Source organism: Pinus tabuliformis, chromosome 8, assembly GCF_031772625.1.
Source record: "Pinus tabuliformis cultivar Carrire ecotype Pingquan chromosome 8, CPIR1, whole genome shotgun sequence".
In the NCBI taxonomy this organism is placed as follows: domain Eukaryota; kingdom Viridiplantae; phylum Streptophyta; class Pinopsida; order Pinales; family Pinaceae; genus Pinus; species Pinus tabuliformis.
Window position 1 is genome coordinate 288,882,780 of NC_142294.1, and position 20,877 is coordinate 288,903,656.

General features: G+C 34.4%; 1 long non-coding RNA gene across 1 annotated transcript; it reads left to right on the forward strand.

Moving 5' to 3' along the window:
* The first annotated feature begins 9,418 nt into the window (after window positions 1-9,418).
* On the forward strand, window positions 9,419-9,861 carry LOC149235258 (uncharacterized). Its single transcript, XR_016268273.1, has 2 exons — window positions 9,419-9,447; window positions 9,620-9,861. It is a non-coding gene; the product is annotated as an uncharacterized LOC149235258 (long non-coding RNA).
* The last annotated feature ends 11,016 nt before the right edge of the window (window positions 9,862-20,877 follow it).

A 20,877-nucleotide genomic window follows, 5' to 3' on the forward strand; every position in this document is an offset into this window, starting at 1 on the left:
ATTTCGAATAGGATAGAAAGCGGAAGGAGGGGAATTGGGAGGATAACCCGAAAAAGAGGCGGCGGGAATGAAAAAAAAGCCAGTGCTGGAACCTATGGATCTCACTCCCATGTTTGATGTGCTGATCATAGATCATTCGCACACGAAAACCCCGATTCGCTCCAGAAAACTTCGTAGATCATTCGCGGCAGGAAACTCCGATTCGCTCCAGAAAACCTCGATTTCGAACAGGAAAAAAGGCGGAAGGAGGGGAATTGGGAGGATAACCAGAAAAAACGCGGTGGGAACGAAAAAGGGCCAGCACTGGAACCTATGGATCTCCTCCATCTTCAATATGCTGACCATAGAACATTCGCTCTGGGAAAACCCTGATTTGGAATAGGAAAAAAGGTGGAAGGAGGGGACTTGGGAGGATTACCAAAAACAGAAAAGGACGCGATGGGAACGAAAAAGGGCCAGCAATACCAGATCATCGTTAGATTGAAGTTATTGAAGCTATTGGTGGCAGGAGAGAAGGAAAGTGCACGGGTCAGGGAGGCAGTGGGATATGTTCCCTTGTTCAGGTATAACTGATTCTATTCTTGAAACAGAAGCAGACATTTCAATCGATTTTGTAGACTGCAAGAATGTGTTCTCTCATCAAGATATGTATGATTTTGTTCCAGATAAAAGATGGATTGTCTCAGTAATGATAGTATTGATGTGTTGTTCCCTCTGATGTAATGACTGGTTACAAAGTTTGTAGGTTTTTTTACATGACTCTCGCCACAGGAAGTCTCTCGCTCTAAATCTTTATTGTTCTTAAGGGACCTTGTTATTGCTCTCAGTTACAGTCTCCCATCTCTTGTATACTACATTGTACACTGTTCATCCATTCATCAATGGTCACATTGACATAGAGACATTGTTCCTTTGCGACATAGTAGGCTTCACTGCACATATGTGTCTCACTATCCTCTGTATATATATAGATGTGTCTTTGGCTCTACACATAGATGTTCCAACATGCAAAAGTGCACCTTGTGATCTTCCTATCAACTTCTTTTCCTTCACTGTACCACATGGCATCCTTTCTGCCATCTGACTACTGTTCCTACCTTGCTACTTAGACAATCAGAGGTACTTGTTGAATGGTGGGTCCTCCTTCTAGGGGATGCATTCTCCTTGAGTTGCTTTGTCTGCAATTTCGGCTTGGCTTGTGTTTCTTATATAAGGCATCCTGTTCAGCATGTTGAGTGTATTAGGGTGGAGCTAGACTCCATGACCACTCATGCAAAAAGTGGGCCCTTATGGGAGTGCAAGACTCTTGGCAAAACTTATCACTTTGTGACAATTAAATTCGTGTGTTCTTCCCTTGGCCTGAGAGTCAATTTGGTGGTATGGTGACAAAAGAGGATAATTACTTTGAACAATGGGGATTTAATGACTTGGCTAGCACTTTGAGATGAAGATGTAACCATTTCAATGCTGGAAATCATTGGAAAGTAACCATCAACTGCTGTTGCACTCATAAACTTGTTGGCTGCGCTGATAAACCTACTAGTTGCACTCACTACCTTACTGGTTGCATTTTATGTTCTACATCTGGAGAACAACATTTCATGTTTTACATGGCTTTTGTATCTGTGTTATTTTGGTTACCATTGCCTGTTCTACAACTGGAGGACAACTTTTTACGTTCTACATGGCTTTTTTGTCAGTGTTATTTTGGTTGCCATTGTTTAGGTGTTCAGGTTTTCTTCCCTCTTTTGTAAATTAGTGATAGGAGTTGCTTTTTCGTAATAGTAATCAGAGTTGCTTTCTCATATTAGTAATGTAAATGCCTAATAAATTTGAAGTTACAAATTTAGTGGAAGTAATTCATTTTTCTACTCCTAAAAGCTTGTGTTAAGAGTAAGAGGGCTATTAATGGGACATGCCACTGTAGCAATAAGAATTGCAGTGATTGTGGATATGGATATCACAAAGATAATTGAGAATAGAGACTAAGAATGTCTATATGGATAACCCCCAGTCTCCCAATTTGCATTTATCTGTTCATCAACCATTCGTACAACTTAGGATTCATAAGAGGCGATGCATCATCTGCAAGGTACATCGCCCTAAACCAGTCTTATGGCCTGGCGAGAGAATATTGGTTAGGCCCTTGGGGTATTGTCCTTAGCAGAGAACATTGTCCTACTAGCTTAAAATATAAAAAATTTCCATAAACTTTGTCTTCCAGTATTCAGCTGTCAAGTTTGGTCTTTCAGTAAAAAAGCTTCGGCATTTTTGATCATCAGCAAATAAAATTTAAAAAACAGGGTTCAACAGGGTTTTAGTGTTTCCATTCAATTTGTTTTATAATCTTTGACTTAATCCTCATTATTTGAATTAAGTTTGTTTACTATCAATCTTTGTTCCCTCCATTGGTCTTTGCCCGCTAGCAATTGAGAATAAATTAGCCATCCATATTCTCTCTTACGGCTAATGGCTGCATGCATGGAATTCACTATTACTGTGTTTTTAACCAACATACAATGTGATGACTCTATCACATTGTATTTATTTTTCATATCACGTTTGGGCCATTGCTACGTTAGCTGGTAAAGATAATTGTATCCATAGTTACCAGACTCAGCTGAGTTAACTTGGCTAGTCTGACTCTGCTGGGATCTAAATATGAGCAGATCAGACGGAGTTGAAGCTTAACTTGGTCAGAACTCAGGGTCTAACTCAGACTCAAACAAAACTTGAGAGTTATCTTAGGATCTGACTTGGGCTTGGCAAGAATCAGGTAAAACTTGACAACTAGAAAATAAAAGTTTTGTCCAAGTTATTTTCTTTTGCCCAACTTTCCTGAATTAAGTCTTAAGTCTTGCCTGATTTTAAGTCAAACCTTGATTCTTTGTCCATGCTGAGTTGCACATAATGCTTTATAGAAACAGTTTCCTTAATGCTATTTTATAGAGACATATAATTGAGTTCAGGATCAGCTGATGCTTCCTTCACTTTGTTTAATGAGGTTGTTTGTATTTCCAGAATCTCTTTTAGGAAGTAGCTATTCCCTGAATATGAAGTTATGCATTATTTCTCAGTTCTCAGTTTTCTTTTTTGTTATGGATAAAAGATGTAGTGAGCATGCTATGCCAAGTTTATTCATAGAGATTAGTAATGAAAATCCAAATACAGCATATAGAAGATTAGGTTGACAGTGGATGGTTGATTGGCTCCAAAGATACTATAATTATATTTTCCTTTCCAGTGATCACTTTGTTGGTGGATTTTTTTGGTATTTTTCACTTGTCCATGCTTCAGTCCTGTGTTTCAAGCTTTGGAATATAATTTCCTTCATTCCATTGTTGCTCAAGTTCAACAGCTTTATTGCATCTAAGCTTCACTCACTTACACACAAACATAGGAAATGCATAGGAATTCGTTTCATTCAGAAACGGAACTAGAATAAAGAACAAAGGAAGAAAACATCTTTATTTATCAAAATTGTGCTGATTATTATTGCTAAGGCTTAATACCATCAAGAATGACTGGTGAATAGGACTACAACAAGAGAATGGAAAGCAAAATTTGGGAATTTTACTTCCATGAGGAATGACTTATGCATAAAACAAAATTTGGTCGTTCTCATTATTTACTACTTACAATCACAGTATTCCCTTTCTCCCCATCTCGATGCTATATTTAATGGAATTTGATATTGTTTTTATGTTGATCTTGAACAACACCATAGGTTGACTGATTCGAATTTGGAAAAAAGTATGAAAGGTATAGCCAAAATTATGCTAGCAAATCTAGGTCCAACATCTATAGTGTTCTGGGATATAAAAGCGAACACGAATTCATTCTTTTATTTTTTAAACAAGAACAATTTATGTTTATATTACGAAAGATAGTTTACATACTGTGAAGTCTTGTTTAGAGGCAAAACATACTTAGAGTGACACTTAGCTACATAAACAGCTGCATTGAAACCGACTTCCTGAGACAGTCATCCTTATAGTTTGTAATTTCTCAATACTGCTTTGCCGTGATTGACAAAACTATTCACCACTTGTTAATATGTCGAAGTATATCTTTGTCTGCCTTACAGGAACCCCCAACAGGGTATCCTCCAGAGGAGTGTCATTTGGAGTAGAGTAAGAAGTGCTTGAATCAAAGCCTTCGCTCCACTATGATGGGAGGTACTTCCTTGAAAGCTGACCATAGATTCTAGCATATTGGGATAAGAAAACAGAGTTATTCGATGGAACTTTTCTGTTGCATAATCTCTGTACAGAGGCCTCTTGAAGCTGGGATTTCGTCTCTTGAAGTTGAGAGCCTTTTGAAGCTAGGATTTGGTCTCTTGAAGTTGAGAGCCTTTTGAATCTGGGATTTGGTCTTGTGAAGTTGCTTTGTAGGGAGTGAGAACTTCAATAGTTGTTGGTCTCACTTGCAAGGAATTAATGCTGGAAGCCAATCCTTCACAGAGAGTTGAGAACAGAGGAAGCACGGAGAGAAGGAAAGCGTTCCCAATATAGCCTGCTAGCTGAGTCATAATGTCATATGTTGAAGCAAGGACACCACACCTCTTCCAGCTCCTTGTTTTTTGTGTTTCATTTTCATGGAAAATTCGGACATGTTTATATTTTTTTCCAATACAAGGTGCTTTCCCTCCCAAACGTGGAATTTCCTTAGAGTCTCTCTAAATCTGTTTATGTTTCTTTCTATCTCGACATTCAAAGAACTTGAAATTCCCATTTATGAAGCTACTACTACTTGTCAGTCTCTAAGTACTGTTAGATCTTCTGAGGTGTTCTTTTGTAAGTTTTAATATAAGTATTCCTTTTGAGTGATGCCAAGGATTCTACATAGTTGTTGGTTGCTACTCCAATGTCCCAAGTTAAATTTTCAAATAATCTTCCTTTTGTTGTTAAGATTATCCATGCCATGAACGAATGGCTTGGATCTCCTTTTGATGTTCATCAAAGAGCATTGTTAAAATCTTCGCATCCAATCATTAATATAATCAAATTTGCAGGAGATTACTTAAATGGGATTACATTCATGTACTTTTTTCGGTGCTGGTTTCCCTCCCTTTCTCTTCCCAATTTGCCAAATCATAACTATTCTTCCAACCTTTTTCTTGTTGGCTTAATTCACTCTGCCTAATTTTTGAATTTTTCTAATCAAGTTGGCATTGATTCTTTAGACGTATTGGGAATATACCTATTTTCATTGAATATCTTGTCATTTTGATCAGCTGTATCTTCGAAAGAGAATAATATTCCAAATTACCTTTATAATTGGCTTGTTTTTGAATCCTTCAAGCAATAAAAGAAACCAGTTACTGAACAGTTCTTCTTTAGAAGATGCTGTAATAGAGGAGGGGAGACTCATTTCTATAACAGAAGAACGTAGGAAAGGGGGTTTCGTTGTTTACAAAACAATAGTCACATCTTGAAGGATCATTGATTCCTTGTTTCACCAGGTTCTCCTCTGTTAAAAGTGTCTCATTTGGCCAGACATTAAAAGTCAAGTTTGGAGATGGAATAGCTCAATTCGATCTTGTTTCATTTGATTTCTAGAGAGAGGAAGGATCCGCTCCTTCCAAGAAGTTTGAGGTATCCTTCTTTAATAATCTATTTTCTTGATTAGGTGCCCTGTTTTACTTATTCCTTTCTTATTGGAGCTTTCCCATCCGGGACTTGGGTCGAAGTTTGAGGTATCCTTCTTTAACAATCTATTTTCTTGATTGGGTGCCCTGTTTTACTTATTCCTTTCTTATTGGAGCTTTCCCATCCAGGACTTGGGTCAGAAAGGTCCAAAGGGTGTTCAGAGTATTAAGAAGGGAAATGGGATAGATCCACTTCGTTTAAAGGGGAAGAATGTGAATCAGCCTAGGAGGATATATGTGCCAAAAATGAAGGATTGTTAACTTTAGACCATCTTCTAAATGGAGAGAATTCCAGATTTGATATTTGAAGGGTTTCCAAGGACACGGTTTTCGAAATCTTTCCACAAGAGGCATCCTTTGGCTGTAAAGTTAGATAGTTGTATATTTATAATTTATTTCAAGCTCATGGCCTAGCTAGACACTAAAATGATGTATGAGACCCACTTGTTTGTGAGACAAAAAACCCTCTCCACATAACATTTGCATTATTTAATTTATAATAGTGTATATCTAGACTAACTCTGGTTGTGCCGTTTTCATTGTTTAATTTACAGTGGTATACATACCGTAGCTTTCTAGAATAACTCCTATTGTACTTGTATTTATGTTTGCTAATGGTGTCCCATGCAAAGCTTTCTAGAATATCTCCTATTGTACTTGTATTTATGTTTGCTAATGGTGTCCCATGCAAATCTCCTGTTACATTTTAGTAAAAACAATGTTCACATATTTGTGTGGAGATGATGCTAGGTACCAATTCTGACTTCTTAATCAAAGGGATACTTTCATACTTCCTAAATGCTTCCAACACATTATATTATCGTGCAAAGTTGTTGTTTATTGTTGACAACTATTTGTGCAATGCATTTCCATTTAAAAAAACAACAAAACAGAACTCACAAAACCTTCATTGAATTCACATGCATATGATGGGCGTAGAGCCGTCACATGCATTTCATAACATATAGTTTGAGTGGGATGTACTAATTATAAGTAGCGTCTTTTATCTTGTAATCCAAACGATAAAGTTTCATAATGTAATGACATATCAACCTTCGACTTACTGGCTGCCATTATAACACCAATGGTATATCCAACAATGCAAAAACTGGATATACCAATAATTTATGACTTAGCAAGGGTTGAGATGTCCTTTGTAGTGAGGGTGCCTAACCTTCTAGCCTTATCACAACAGGCGAAACATGCCCCTTGGAATTGAACCTGGGTGGATAGGAGAACAAACTATGCTCCCAACCACTTGAGCTACTAAGACAAGACAATAACCTTTGTGGTTATTGATTGGCACGGATGGACATGACAAAAGGTTGATAGCTAAAAATAGTTAGTTTATAGGTACCCTTGTTGATGGCAAGGTGCACCATGGACATGTCTATTGCCCTTTGTCAAACTTGGCACGTTGCAAATTTGTGTAGCTCCCATTAGTTAGGCCTACTAAGAGAAGCTCGGAAGGGAACTTGGTGATTTGCAAGTATGACGCATGATGAACAAGATTGGCATAAAGAACTTGATTAGATTTTATAGACTTGTGATCCTAGGATACATGTAGATTCCAAGAGTTGGGGATTTGCTATTTTAGGGTTGCAATGGATGGGTAGAAGTGCCCTAAGGCGTAAGCATCCGAGAGTACAATTGTACAATGCACTAGTTGGGTTCACATTCATTTGGCACACATCCACTAGATGAACTTCTTATGTGCACCATTGCTAAGCACACTTGGGTGTGATGGGCACATTTGTTGGGTGTGTGGCATCTCGGGCCCAACGTGATAAAGATGTTTGATAGTTGATGGAACAAGAATGAAGTGGGAAAATGCACCATTGGCCACACATTCGTCAGGCACACATCAACTGGACACACTTGTTGGGTGTACCTTTGTTGGTTGTGCTTGGGCACCTTCAGCACAGCAGCATTGGATGTCAGATAGTGGATGGACAAGAAGGGGCAGAGACTAATAGGCACACATATGTTAGACATGCTTACTGGGTGCACCCTTAGGCACCATTGGCTACACATTCGTCAGGCACACATCAACTGGACACACTTGTTGGGTGTACCTTTGTTGGTTGTGCTTGGGCACCTTCTACACAACACCATTGGATGTCAGATAGTGGATGGACAAGAAGGGGTAGAGACTAATAGGCACACATATGTTAGACATGCTTACTGGGTGCACCCTTGCCATGTGTGCTTGGGTGCCTTGGGCACACTTGTTAGGTGTGTTGTGACTTAAGCACAACACCATTAGATGTTGGACAATTTGAAATCAAGTAATGAAGGGGGTTAAATGCATCATTGATCATAGAAGTTGGTGATGTGGACACTTGAGTCCACTTAAGCATAGAGAGGTTTGTAATATGCCAAAGAAGGATGCAAGTGTGAGACAAGTCTTGTATAAGTAGTGGACACCTCAAAGTTGCTAAGGCATCATCCATTGATCATTCACCAAGAGTGTAAATGAGCTCGATTATCGTGCTAAGTTCAAGGTTGGCATGGTAGGGTGAAACTGCACTAACTGAGTGAGAAGAAAAAGAAGACAAGAATTACAAGAGGCAATCTTTCAATTTTTTAAAGGGTTTGGATTGTGAAAGTCTATTGGGTAGTAGTTAAGGCAATACTTTCTTTGACTCATTGTATATCTAGAATAAAGTTGCAATTATGTTGTTATATATCTGTGACATTTTTTATATGATAACAATAAGGCACTTGCCTTGGATGCTACCTCTACTTTGTGTGTTGTTATAATATGTTTACTTGAATGAATGTTATGTTCCTTGCAATGTATTTTGTTGGTTAAGTGTTAAGTATTGTTGGGATGTTTTAAAGGTTGTGGTGGGACATGTGCCTATTGTTTAATGAATTTGATTAAGTTGGATTCATTTGCATTTGATACATTGTAGCTTACAGTAGAGTTATGAGTAGACCTCAAGTTAAAGTGTGTAGTGTGGTTGTTGTAGGTGTATGTTGGCCAACCGACTGTGGTTGAGTAAAACTAGTGTCACACAACCTCAAGAGTCAAAACAGGCTTGGGGAAACTTAGGTTCTTGTAGAAAAATTCTAGCAAACTGTAGGTTCATGACAAATCGTATCAAAGCAGTGCAAATGTTCATTATGTTTGACCAAACTTGAGGCAAATTAGTAGGTTTGGGGACAAAATCAACCACAAGAGTGACTTAAAGGTTGGAACAAAAACTTTGTTCCTTTTTTAATCAAGCAATCAAGACTACATTTTTGCACAAAAGTTGAATACTTCAACCTCTCTTAACCATGACTTAGAAGGGCGCTTCAAGCTTCGGTGGCAAGTTAAGCAGGTTGACAAAAGTAGGCTGAGGTAGTAAAGTAGATTGAGTCTTTGAGACTTCGGGTAGATTCTTTGCCCATACCTATATGCAGATGGATGGTGCAAAAGAAGAGTATGTGATGACAATGAAGCAATTGAAATTGCCCAAATCTAGTGTTAAGAATGTTGTTTGTTTCCTTTATTATCAGAATCATTTTGCTATTGATTTTCCTTTGAAGAAGATGTTGGAAGACTTGGAAGTACTCCAAGTGCAAAAAATTTAGAAGATAAAAACAACAGTGTTGGGAGGAGCCCAAGTGTACCAAACTTCAAAGGCATAGGTTCTTGATAGGCAAATTTAGGGTAGTAGTTTGGTAGGCAAGTGTACCAAACTTTTGCATGTAGTTTAATATATTTGTGTTAATTAATTCCATAAATTCAACTTAACAAGTTATATTTGTGTTGATGGGTTGAATTTGTTGTTTGGATGGACTCTATGGTATGTAATCTTAGTTGGATTTCCAATATACTTTTAAACCATATTTTCATTTTATTTTTTAGTACTATTAGATATTATATCTTACCTCATTTTATGGTTAACATTGTATAACAAAAACATGCGTTGTGTTATGTAATTAATACTAACATGTAATATTGATTTTTTTTGTCAGAATGCTATAGGTAATGATTGCCAAGACGATGATCCAAATTATGTTCAACATATATCAAGAGATGATGAGGATGAGGATGAGGATGATGGTGGTGAAGGAGGAGATGATGATGATAGTTGCGGTGTTGGTGATGATGTGGATCAGAGTAATGAGGATGGTCAAGATGATTATGAGGATGATCTTGGTGGTGGTAGCTAGGCATGCACATGCATTGTTTTTTATGAAGAAATTATTGTGTAGAATGACATTGTTATGTTTAGATGGGTGTTGTGAATTTACCCTATATCAATGAGACATTTTGATTTTGTAATCATACGATGAGTTTGATTTATGTATGTTGTTAATTTATCGTAGAATAACGATATTCATGAAATATTTTGATTTGTTAATCATATTTGAATTTTAGTTGTTTTGATTAAAAATAATACTGATTTTATTAGTATTATGTTGCTATTTTATACATGTTTTGAAAATTGTTAATGGCACATTGTTATTTTTTTGGATGGATGTTGTCAATTTCTCTTAAATTTCTTTACAAATGATTTTGAATTGTGATATCTGCTTTAATGATATTTAGAAACTATCATATATTTCACTATGAATCTATAAAGGGGGTCATATATGTAAAGAAAAATATACTCTATATAAGAAGTCAAATGCGGATGTAACCATGGATGCAAAATTGAAAGTAAAATTGGATGTTAAACTAGGAATTAATACAAAATGCAAACAATTGACATACAAAGTGTTTTAAATTAGAAGTGAAAAATTGTGCAATAGTTGACACAAAGAAGGGAACAAAACATGGCATACAAAAGGATATCAAATTGGGCAAAAACAAGGACACATAAATGGGCACCAAATTAGATGCAAAAAAAGACAACAACTAGATGTAAAATAAGATGCAAAGTTGAGCGTTAAAAAGAAGCAAAAAACGTTACAAATTAATATGCCAAATGATGATGCAAATAATGGTGTAAATTTGGGATGCAAACTTGGGTGCAAAAAAGGAAAAAAAAAGATGTAAGAAAAGACATAAAACAAGATGCAAAATGGGGCTGAAAAAAGGTGAAACCAAGGATGCCATATTGGATGTAAAAAATGATTCCTAATCACATGCAAATTTAGGCTCGAACTCAGACACAAAATTATATGCAAATGTGGACACAAAATGAGGCAAAAAAAGATGCAAATTTGGATGGTGAAAACGATGTAAAACTAGACACCAAAGAAATGCAAAATTGGATGAAAAAGTCGGTGTAAATAATGGTGCAACATTGGACACAAGTAGACAAAAAATGGTGCAAAAAGGGGCATAAAATAGCTTAAAATTGGATGCAAAACTTGGTGCAAAAACAAATACAAAATTAGACGTAAAAAATGGCTCTACATTGAATGTACCATTAGACACAAAATAAGATGCAAAGGTGGACACAACACATGACTCAACATAAGATGCAAATATAAATGCAAATTTGGATGCTCAAAATGATGTAACATTAGATGCAAGAGATGGTGTTAAAAATGATGCAAAATTGGATGAAACAAATGACGCAAAATATGGTGCAAAATGAGATGGGAAAAATGGAGACAAATCAAACGTAAATGTGGATGTAAAAAATGGTCCAAAAAAAGATGCAAAAATGGGCACAAAAATGGATGCAAAATTTGGTGCTAAATCAAATTCAACACATGGTGCAAAGATAGGCACCAAAGCTGGTGCAAAAATAGAAGCAAAAACTAGTGTAAGACTAGATACAAAACCTGGCGTAAGATTAGATGCAAAAACTGACACAAAATGGATGCATAAAAAGACGTTAAATTGGATTCAAAATACAGTGTAAACTTGATGCAAATGATGGTGCAAAAATGGAAGCAAAGAATGACACAAAATAGGAAGCAAAAGAGAATGAAAAATAGATGCAAAAAATGACACAAAACTAGAAGCAAAACCTGTCATAAAATAAGATGCAAATCTTGGTTCAAAATTTGACGCAATAAATGATGCATAGTTTGGTGTAAAAAATGATGCAAAATCTAGCGTGAAAAAGGATGCAAAATCAGGTGCAAAAAAGGACGCTTTAAAAATTGTACAATAGAGCCAGATTTAGCGCCAGGTTGCTCATCACAATTACAAAAAAAATGCACTAAAATCTGGCGCTAAATCTGGCGCAAATCGCTGGTTTTGTTGTAGTGATATAACAGAGAAATTAATTATTGCATGAAATAGATAATAACTTTTCATTCTAAATGTTTTTTTTTTGTAGAACAATGATCCTCCAAAAGATTCAAATGATTCTCATCACATAAATCCAGATCATGTTGGGTTTGATGTTGAGATGCCTGATGATGCTCATTATGACACAGATATAGATGACAGTGAGGTTGATGTTGATACAAATGATGATCATGATCGTGATCATGACCACGATGGTGATGAGCCAATTGTTGGTAGAAACTAGCGACATTCATGATCATATAGACTACATCATGGATCACTTTTGAAATATTTTTATGATGGTGATTTTCATGGTTCCTATCATATGTATCATTTTCATGGCCTCAATTACCATATTATTGAGTTGAATCTTTTTGACATGTATCATTTTGTCTTACATAATTTATAATTTTTTATTTATATCATATGTACATGATGTATCATTTTGACTTATGTTGATTGTTGGACATGTACCATTTTCACATGTAATTGATCTACTAGTATATGTGAATTTCACTTGTTTTAATTATATATGATGATGATCTTATTAGCATTGACTCGTCATTTTTTATATATTGAAAGTGGCTAATGATTTGGATGCATATTTATTACGTATGATCGTTTTGATTTACTCGTCATGATGGATGTTGTCAAATTCACTTAAATTATAGATATTTGATCACTTATTTTAATTATAGATGATGATAATGTTAAAATAATTAACTTTTTATTTTATATATACTGGATCTTGTAGATTCTACCTTGATGGAGATTTAATAAGTATAATGATGTTGATAATTTGTATGGATGTTTGGGGAGAAAGGAACAGAAGGGTTTGTTTCTCACCTCGACGAAGAAAGGGAGATCAAATATGCATGGGGGCTAGGGGTGACGACCAACAACCAGACAGAGTATATGGCGTTATGGAAAGGGATGGAACTCGCAATAGAAAATGGAATACAACAACTAAGTCTTTGGTGACTCTAAGATCATCATAAAATAAGCTAAAATTTTCGCACAATAGAGGACTTAAGGATTCCATCGCTTTTTTGTAGAATCAGATTATCAATGGGTAAATTTTAATCTATTATTTTTTACCACATCAAAAGACATTTGAATGATTCAGTGGAGAAAATAGAAAACATTGGAGTCTTATTAAATCTCAGAGATTTAAAAATAAAAGGGGAAGACCATCATTAAAACCCATACCATAATGATGGAAAGGTACTCAAAAATTAGGCAGCTGCATCGGTGCATTAAGCTCGTGAATACTGAAAAATTAGTGGAGTCAAGTTAGATTAAATACATTTTAATTCTAATAAAGATGAAGCATCATATTTTTGTGGTAATTTTTGTTTGCATGGGCACTTCGAGAAGCTACATAGACAAAACTAGAAAAATAACCCAATGATGATTTAATATTTATTAACGTGAAAATATTTGAGATCCATATACCAATGCAAACATATCTATTTGGAGGAGGGTTGGAGATAATCCTTTAGAGCTATCATGTTGATCCATTAATGGACATGATGCAAGTGGACAAGCAGAGATAATAAGTCTTCATTGTGATTGGACTTAGTAGTAGACTTGGGATAGGAATTACACCATTATATGTGGAGAATGAGGGTACTCAAGAGGCCAAAGTGAAATTTTCTTATTTTCACTCATCATTGAGAAGATTAATGGCACACACTTAAGGAGAGGAAGGTGGTGAGATCAACGTCCATCTAGTCTTGATCATAGGGGCAGTGGAGTTACTAATTATGTTGACATCTCGCCAAGCAGAGATGCAACTGACAAAGACTAGAGCCATAAATGAACTCCTCTCCCATTAGATAGGCCTTCTAGAGCTGAAGTTGGAGTGTCTATAGTTGGCAACGAAGATGATATAGTTTAGGGTGCAGAATCTCAGTTGTAGTCTAGAAGGCAATGAGATGGCACATAATGTGGAAAATCTTGGAGTTCATGATTTTTATGGACTCGAAGGGAACGTCGGTTAACCAATAATGGCTAATGTGAAACATAGCTCCAGTTCTGGAGACTCTACAAAAGACATCTTCCACCAAGCTAAGGGTTCTCAGTCTAGCACCTATGACTTTAGGGAAAATGACATGTAACTAGCAACAAATGGTGAGGAAGACCAGGTCACTGTGATGTAGGAGGATCAACAGATATTTAGCTTTTAATAGATATATATGCTATGCCGACATATAGTTTTTAATGGAGTTTTTTGGAGAGTATATCATAAATCATTCTTAGTATAATAATATGTGTTATGAAGAAGCTTCAATCTATAATGGGATAGGAATTTTGGAAACAAGATGGAAATGCTATGGAACTTGATGTAAAATGTTTTGTCCTTTAAACTAGATGATTTCAATGCCACTCAATGCTCGTTCCTTAAAAGAAAGAAAAAATTGTATGGATGTTTGTTTCCCTAAAAAATATTTATAAATGTTAACCTATAAAATATTTCAAATGCATTCATATGACTTACTATATAATCATATAACTTATTTAAGAGACATGATATATTTAACTAATTAAATTGAAATAAAACATATTAATTTAACTATATGCAAAACAATAATCATTTTTGGAAGCAAAAAAAGAAGCAACAATGGAAGACAAATTGGAAGCCACACTAGAAGCAAAACGGGAAGCAAAATCAGAAGCCAAACTGAAAGCAAGCCATAGTGCTAAACCTGGTGCTATTCTTGGCACTATTATTGGTGCTTAGAAGAAAAAAAAGAAGCAACAATGGAAGCAAAATTAGAAGCCACAATAGAAGAAAAATTGGAAGCAAAATGAGAAGAAAAACTGGATGTAAAACTAGAAGCCAAACCCAAAGATAAATTGAAAGAAAATCATGGCGTTATTCCTGGCAGAACTTCTAACATATTTTCTGGTGCAATTTACGGAGCTATTTCTAATGCTATTGACATTTTTATATCTGGAGCTATTTTTGGTAATATTGATGTTGTTATTTATGGTGTTATTGCTGACACTATTGCCAACATTATTATCGTTAATATTTTTGTTGCTATTTCCAATGCAATTTTTGATGCTATTGACAACAATATTGTCATTGTTATGGTTATTTCTATTGCCAACACTATTATCATTGCTATCTATGGTGCTATTTCTAGTGCTAATGTTGACACTATTATCATCAATATTTCCTTCAATACATATGGCACTATTGGCAGTGCTATTTTCAGCACTACAAACAACGTTATTGTCGGCGCTAATGATGTTTCTATGAACAACACTACTGTCGACGTTATTTTCGGCACTACATAGGGAACTAATGTCGGCGTTGTATTTTTCAGTGCTAAGAAATTTGCTATTCTCGACGTTATTTTCGAAGTTACTTAGGGTGCTAAATTTTGATCTATGATAAACATACTTGGTTAAACCCATTTTTGCATTGGATAAGGTGTCTAATTCGTGGACTAGAATACACTAAATTATGGCGGTATTTTATTTTTTTGTTATTGTGTCCCTATTTCATGTCATCAAGAAGTGGAAGCACTATTTGATAGGAAAGGAGACCACCATCCACATAGATCACTAACCACTACAATATTTACAAGCCTGGAGTAAGTGACAATAAACTAGACATTACAGGTGGACATGGCTTTTCAAATAGTTTCATTTAATTATCAAGTACAAGACTAGAATCATAAATAGTTTAGGAGACATTCTTTCAAGGCCACCTACATCCAAAATGACATATTTGGGAACTTTGATGGACTTGGAGCCTTTTCCCCATGATGTATATAAAGAGGCATACATAGAATACGAGGACTTCAAGGAGGTGTTTCTGTAGTTATAAGGCCAAATTCATATAGAATAAGGTGAGAAGAAGATTGATTATCATTCTTAGAATCATTACTCTACAAATTCATAAATATTTGTGTTCCTAAAGGTGAACAGTTATCACTTATTAGATAGGATCACACATTTAAGTTTGCAAGACATTTTGGTGTTGGGAAGACAACTTCCAACTTATAGAGATATATGTACTATCCCACAATGAAAGAATATGTAGCATGGCATATTAGAGGATGCATACTTTGTTCTACCAATGATCATATTAATAGGAAGCAAGGTCCATACCATCTCTTATTGTACCCACTAGACCTTGAGAAAGCATTTCCATGGATTTCGTAGGAGGTTTACCAACGACTAGGAAGGGACATGAATATCTAGTTCTAGTAGCTAACACGTTCAAAAGGATGTGCATTCTCATGCCTTCCAAAAATTCCATCAAAGGAAAAGAAATAAAAAACATGTTCTTTGAATAGGTTTGGGCACATTTTGTGATAATAAGTAGAATCATCTCAAACAAGGATACTAGAGTTCTCAACATATTTTGGATTACAAAGTGGGAGAATATGGACACTAATTTGGAGATATATACAACATTTCATCCATAGATAAATGAGTAGACAAAAGTAGTTAACTATACTTTGGTGAAAATCTTGAAGGATTACAAACAAAAGCATCTTAAGACCTAGTATGAAAATCTAATCTATATAAAACACACTTATGATAGAGTAGTCCATACTTCTATAGGTAATACCTTTTAAAAATTTCTTTGAATGTTTTCCACCTTCACCCCTAGATGTTGTATATGGAAAACAAGGAGCATAAGAGGACCTCATTGGAGATACATTGAAAGTAGAAAAAAATGTTGAGAATATTAGGAATATATGTTTGCAAATAAATGAGACATTAAATAAATCACTAGAAAAATATAAGGCCAAATCACTACAACAAAACACAAAATTTGTGTCACATTTAGTACCAGATTTTAGTGCATTTTTTTTCAATTGGGATAAGCATGCTGGCACTAAATCTGGATCTATTGTAAAAATTTTAAAGCATCCTTTTTTGCACCAAATTTTGCATCTTTTTCTATGCCAATTTTTGCATCCTTTTTTGCATCATATTTTGCACAAATATTTTCATTTGGTTTTACAACAGTATTTGCTTCTAGTTTTGTGCCATTTTTTGCATCTATTTTTTGCATCATTTTTTTCTTCCCGTTTTGTACCATTCTTTTCTTCTACTTTTGTGTTGTAATTTGCATTTAGTTTTACACCATATTTTGCATCCGATTTAGTGCCTTTTTTGCATCCAATTTTTTTCTTCTAATTTTGTACCTATTTTTATATCTATTTTTGTAACAAATTTTGTGCCTTTTTTTGCGCCATTTTTTGCATCCATTTTTGTGATTGATTTGTCTCCCCTTTTTGCATCCTATTTTGCACCATATTTTGAATCTAATTTTGCATCGAATTTAGCATCATTTTTAACACCATTACTTGCATCCAATTTTGCATCCTTTTGATCATCCAAATTTGCATCTAAATTTGCATCCTATGTTGAGCCATGTGTTGTTTCCACCTTTGTATCCCATTTTGTGTCTAATTTTACGTTCAATTTTGAGCCACTTTTTTCGTGTACTTTTGCATTTGTTTTTGCACCAAGTTTTGTATCATTTTTTACACCTTATTTTGCATCCAAACTTGAGCCATTTTTATGCCTATTTTTGCACCATTTTTTCTACTTTAGTGTCCAATTTTGCGCCATTTTTTATGTCCAATTTTTCATTATTTTTGGTGTCTAATTTTGCATAAGTTTTGGCATCCAAATTTGCATATTTTTTTTGCCACATATCTGTCCACATTTGCTTCTCATTTTTCATCTAGGTTTGAGTTTAAATTTGCATCTAGTTATGCATCATTTTTGCCAGCCAATATGTCATCCTTAGTTTCACCCTTTTTTAGTCCCATTTTGCATCTTGTTTTGTGTCTTTTCTTACATCATTTTTTGCGCCAAATTTTTCATCCTAATTTTGCATCATTCTATGCATCCTCATTTTAGTGTCCATTTTTGCATCCATGTTTGCACCAAATTTGGTATCCTTTTGTATGCCCTATTTTGTTCCATTCTTTGTGTCTAGTGTTGCACCTTTTTTAAATTCTACTTTGAAAACATTTTTATTTCATTGTTTGCATCTTGTTTTAATGGCTAGAATAACATCCAATTATACTCCCAATTTTGCATCCATGGTTACATCCACTTTTCGCTTCTTGTTTAGAGTGTACTTTTCTTTTCATTTATGACCCCCTTTATGGGTTCATTTTACTAATTTCAATTACATAATGAAATATATTACAATTTCTAAATATCATTTAAGAAAATATCACAATTCAAATTGATAACTTAATGTTTGTAAACAAATTTAAGGGTAATTGACAACATTCATAAAAAAAATAGTAGTATCATCATATATAACAATTCTCCATCAAAAAATCATTGACAATTTTCAATGTATATATATATATATATATATATATATATATATATATATATATATATATATATATATATATATATATATATATATATATATATATATATATATATATATATATATATATATATATATATACACACTAAATCAACACCTATCGCAGATATCATTATTCCAAGGTAAATTCACAACATTACATCCAAAAATAATAATATCATCATACATAATGATTCTCCATCAAAAAGCACTGCCAATTTTCAACACATATATAAAGTAACAAGATAATACTAATAATATCCTCATCACCTTTAATCAAATCAACTAAGATTAAAATGTGTGATTATCATATCCAAATCTTTCATGAATATCATTATTCTAAGGTAAATTCAAAACATCCATCCAAATATAGTAGTATTATCGTGCATAATAATTCTCCATCAAAATAATGTTGATAATTTTTAATATATACATAAAATAACTAGATAATAATGATAATATCATCATCATATTTAATCAAATAAACTAAAAGTCAATGTATGATTACCAAATCAAAATGTTTCATAGATATCATTATTCTGAAGTAAATTCACAACATACATAAGAAAATAGGAATCTCATATTACATAATAATTTTTCATAAAAAAATGTAAACAATTTTCAACATATTCATAAGGTAACAAGATAGTACCGATAGTATCATCATCATTATTTGAATCAACTAGAATTGAAATGTATGTTTAGCATATTAAGACATCCCAACTAAATATAAAATGTAAGGCATGGCTAGATAACACCACAAAAATCATAGTCAAGATCATCCTCATGATCATTTCCATGATCATCATCCTAACCATCCTGATAATCTCATCCACATAATCATCACCAACACCATCGCCATCCTCATCATCATCATCTTTGATATCTTATGTAAGCTCAACATAGTCTGTATCATCATCTTCAAGGTCATTACCTGTGGCATTCTGGGAAAAAACAACAATATTACATGTTAGTATTAATTCCATAACACAATGCATATTTTTGTTACAATGCTAACCATAAAATGAGATAGTATATAATAACATTTAATCGTACTAAAAAATAAAATGAAAATATGGTTTAATATATATTGGAGATTCAACTAAGATTACACTTGTAATTCACGTCAAGTAGTGGAAGCATTTTTTAATGCATATGAAGTATGAAGCAGGTACGCAATTGTTCTTCATATTCTGTTGTGAATGTTTCTTATGATGTCCATGCACAATTGGTAAATTAAGAGTTACTAGAAGCTTTAGTTCAAATTACAATTGTAACTCGGATTAGAAATAGAATAAATTTTAACAAAAATGAATGTCACGTGAAAAACTAAATTGTTTTTAATGAAAAATAAGTCACATACAATACACTACAAGAAAAAAGGACATTGGTGAGGATTGAAAAATGTCACCATAAGCTCATTGGTGACGGTCAAAAGAGTCTATGTTACAAAAAACTTAACGTCACCAAAGCTGGCATCGCCAAAAGTATAGGTGTTGTGCTGACATTCAAGGTTTGTCACCAATAATGATTTTTAATTATGAAAAGTAACTACCACCATTTCATGTGAGCAATAGTGACGGACCTTAGCCTCCATCATCATTTCATATGAAAAATGGTGATGGACCTTAGCCTTCATCACCAAAAAACTTAACGTCACCAAAGGTGGCGTTGCCAAAAGTATAGGTGTTGTGGTGACATTCAAGGTCCGTCATTAATAATGATGATAATGATGGATAGTGACCATCACCATTTCTTGATAACCTCAAGGTATTGTGCACTCTAAATTTTTCTTATAAAAATATTTGACAATGAAAGAATTCCATCAGAGTTTGTGTAGCTTAAAGCACTCTTAGGAATACATGACCTTAGTTTTAGTTTGCTATGGGGTTTTATTTCAAAAACACTATCTAATATTGCTCACCTTCAATGGATGAAACTCTCATATATAAAAGTTTGAGAAGGTTTGTACTTCTAATGGTCTTAGTGGAAGTATTCCAACTTGTTTGAGTTGCTGAAGCCATCTGGATTCTCTATCAATTTTTTGCGTTGGATCTAGTTAGATCAAACTCATTTTTAACCCCAAATCTATAATTTTCATATAGTGTTTGTGGATTCATTCAATGGATACCAACCTAAACTTTAAATAGATGCACCTAGAAAGAGTTAAGGTGTCCCTGATCTTAGCATAAACTTCTATGGAAGTTCTCTGAGCTCTTTTTAATCACATCTTTGCTAATATTTTAGGATCTTTGAGTATTTGTATCGAAGCTTCAGTTGATACTCAATGACAATATGGACATAGAATTCTTCAGGATCTATGGAAATTTTCTCTACTCCTTGTTCCTCAGCCAAATATATCCAGCTTGTGCTCCATGGAAATCTGGACACAACCTTTCCAGCTTCTATAGTCATCTTCATCCATCATTGTAATCACTTTTTGGCCACCATGCCAGAATCTTGGGCTAACCATATCATGTTGTTGGATTTAATGGAAAATGCACTTACAGGTGAATTTCCTAGTACCTTGCACTTTTAGGATATTTGACTATTTGTATCGAAGCTTCAGTTGATACTCAATGGAAATATGGACATTCAATGACCTTAGAATTTTAATTTGTGCATTGGATTTTCTTTCCCTCAATTGATCATAGATCTTACTAAGTTGCTAGT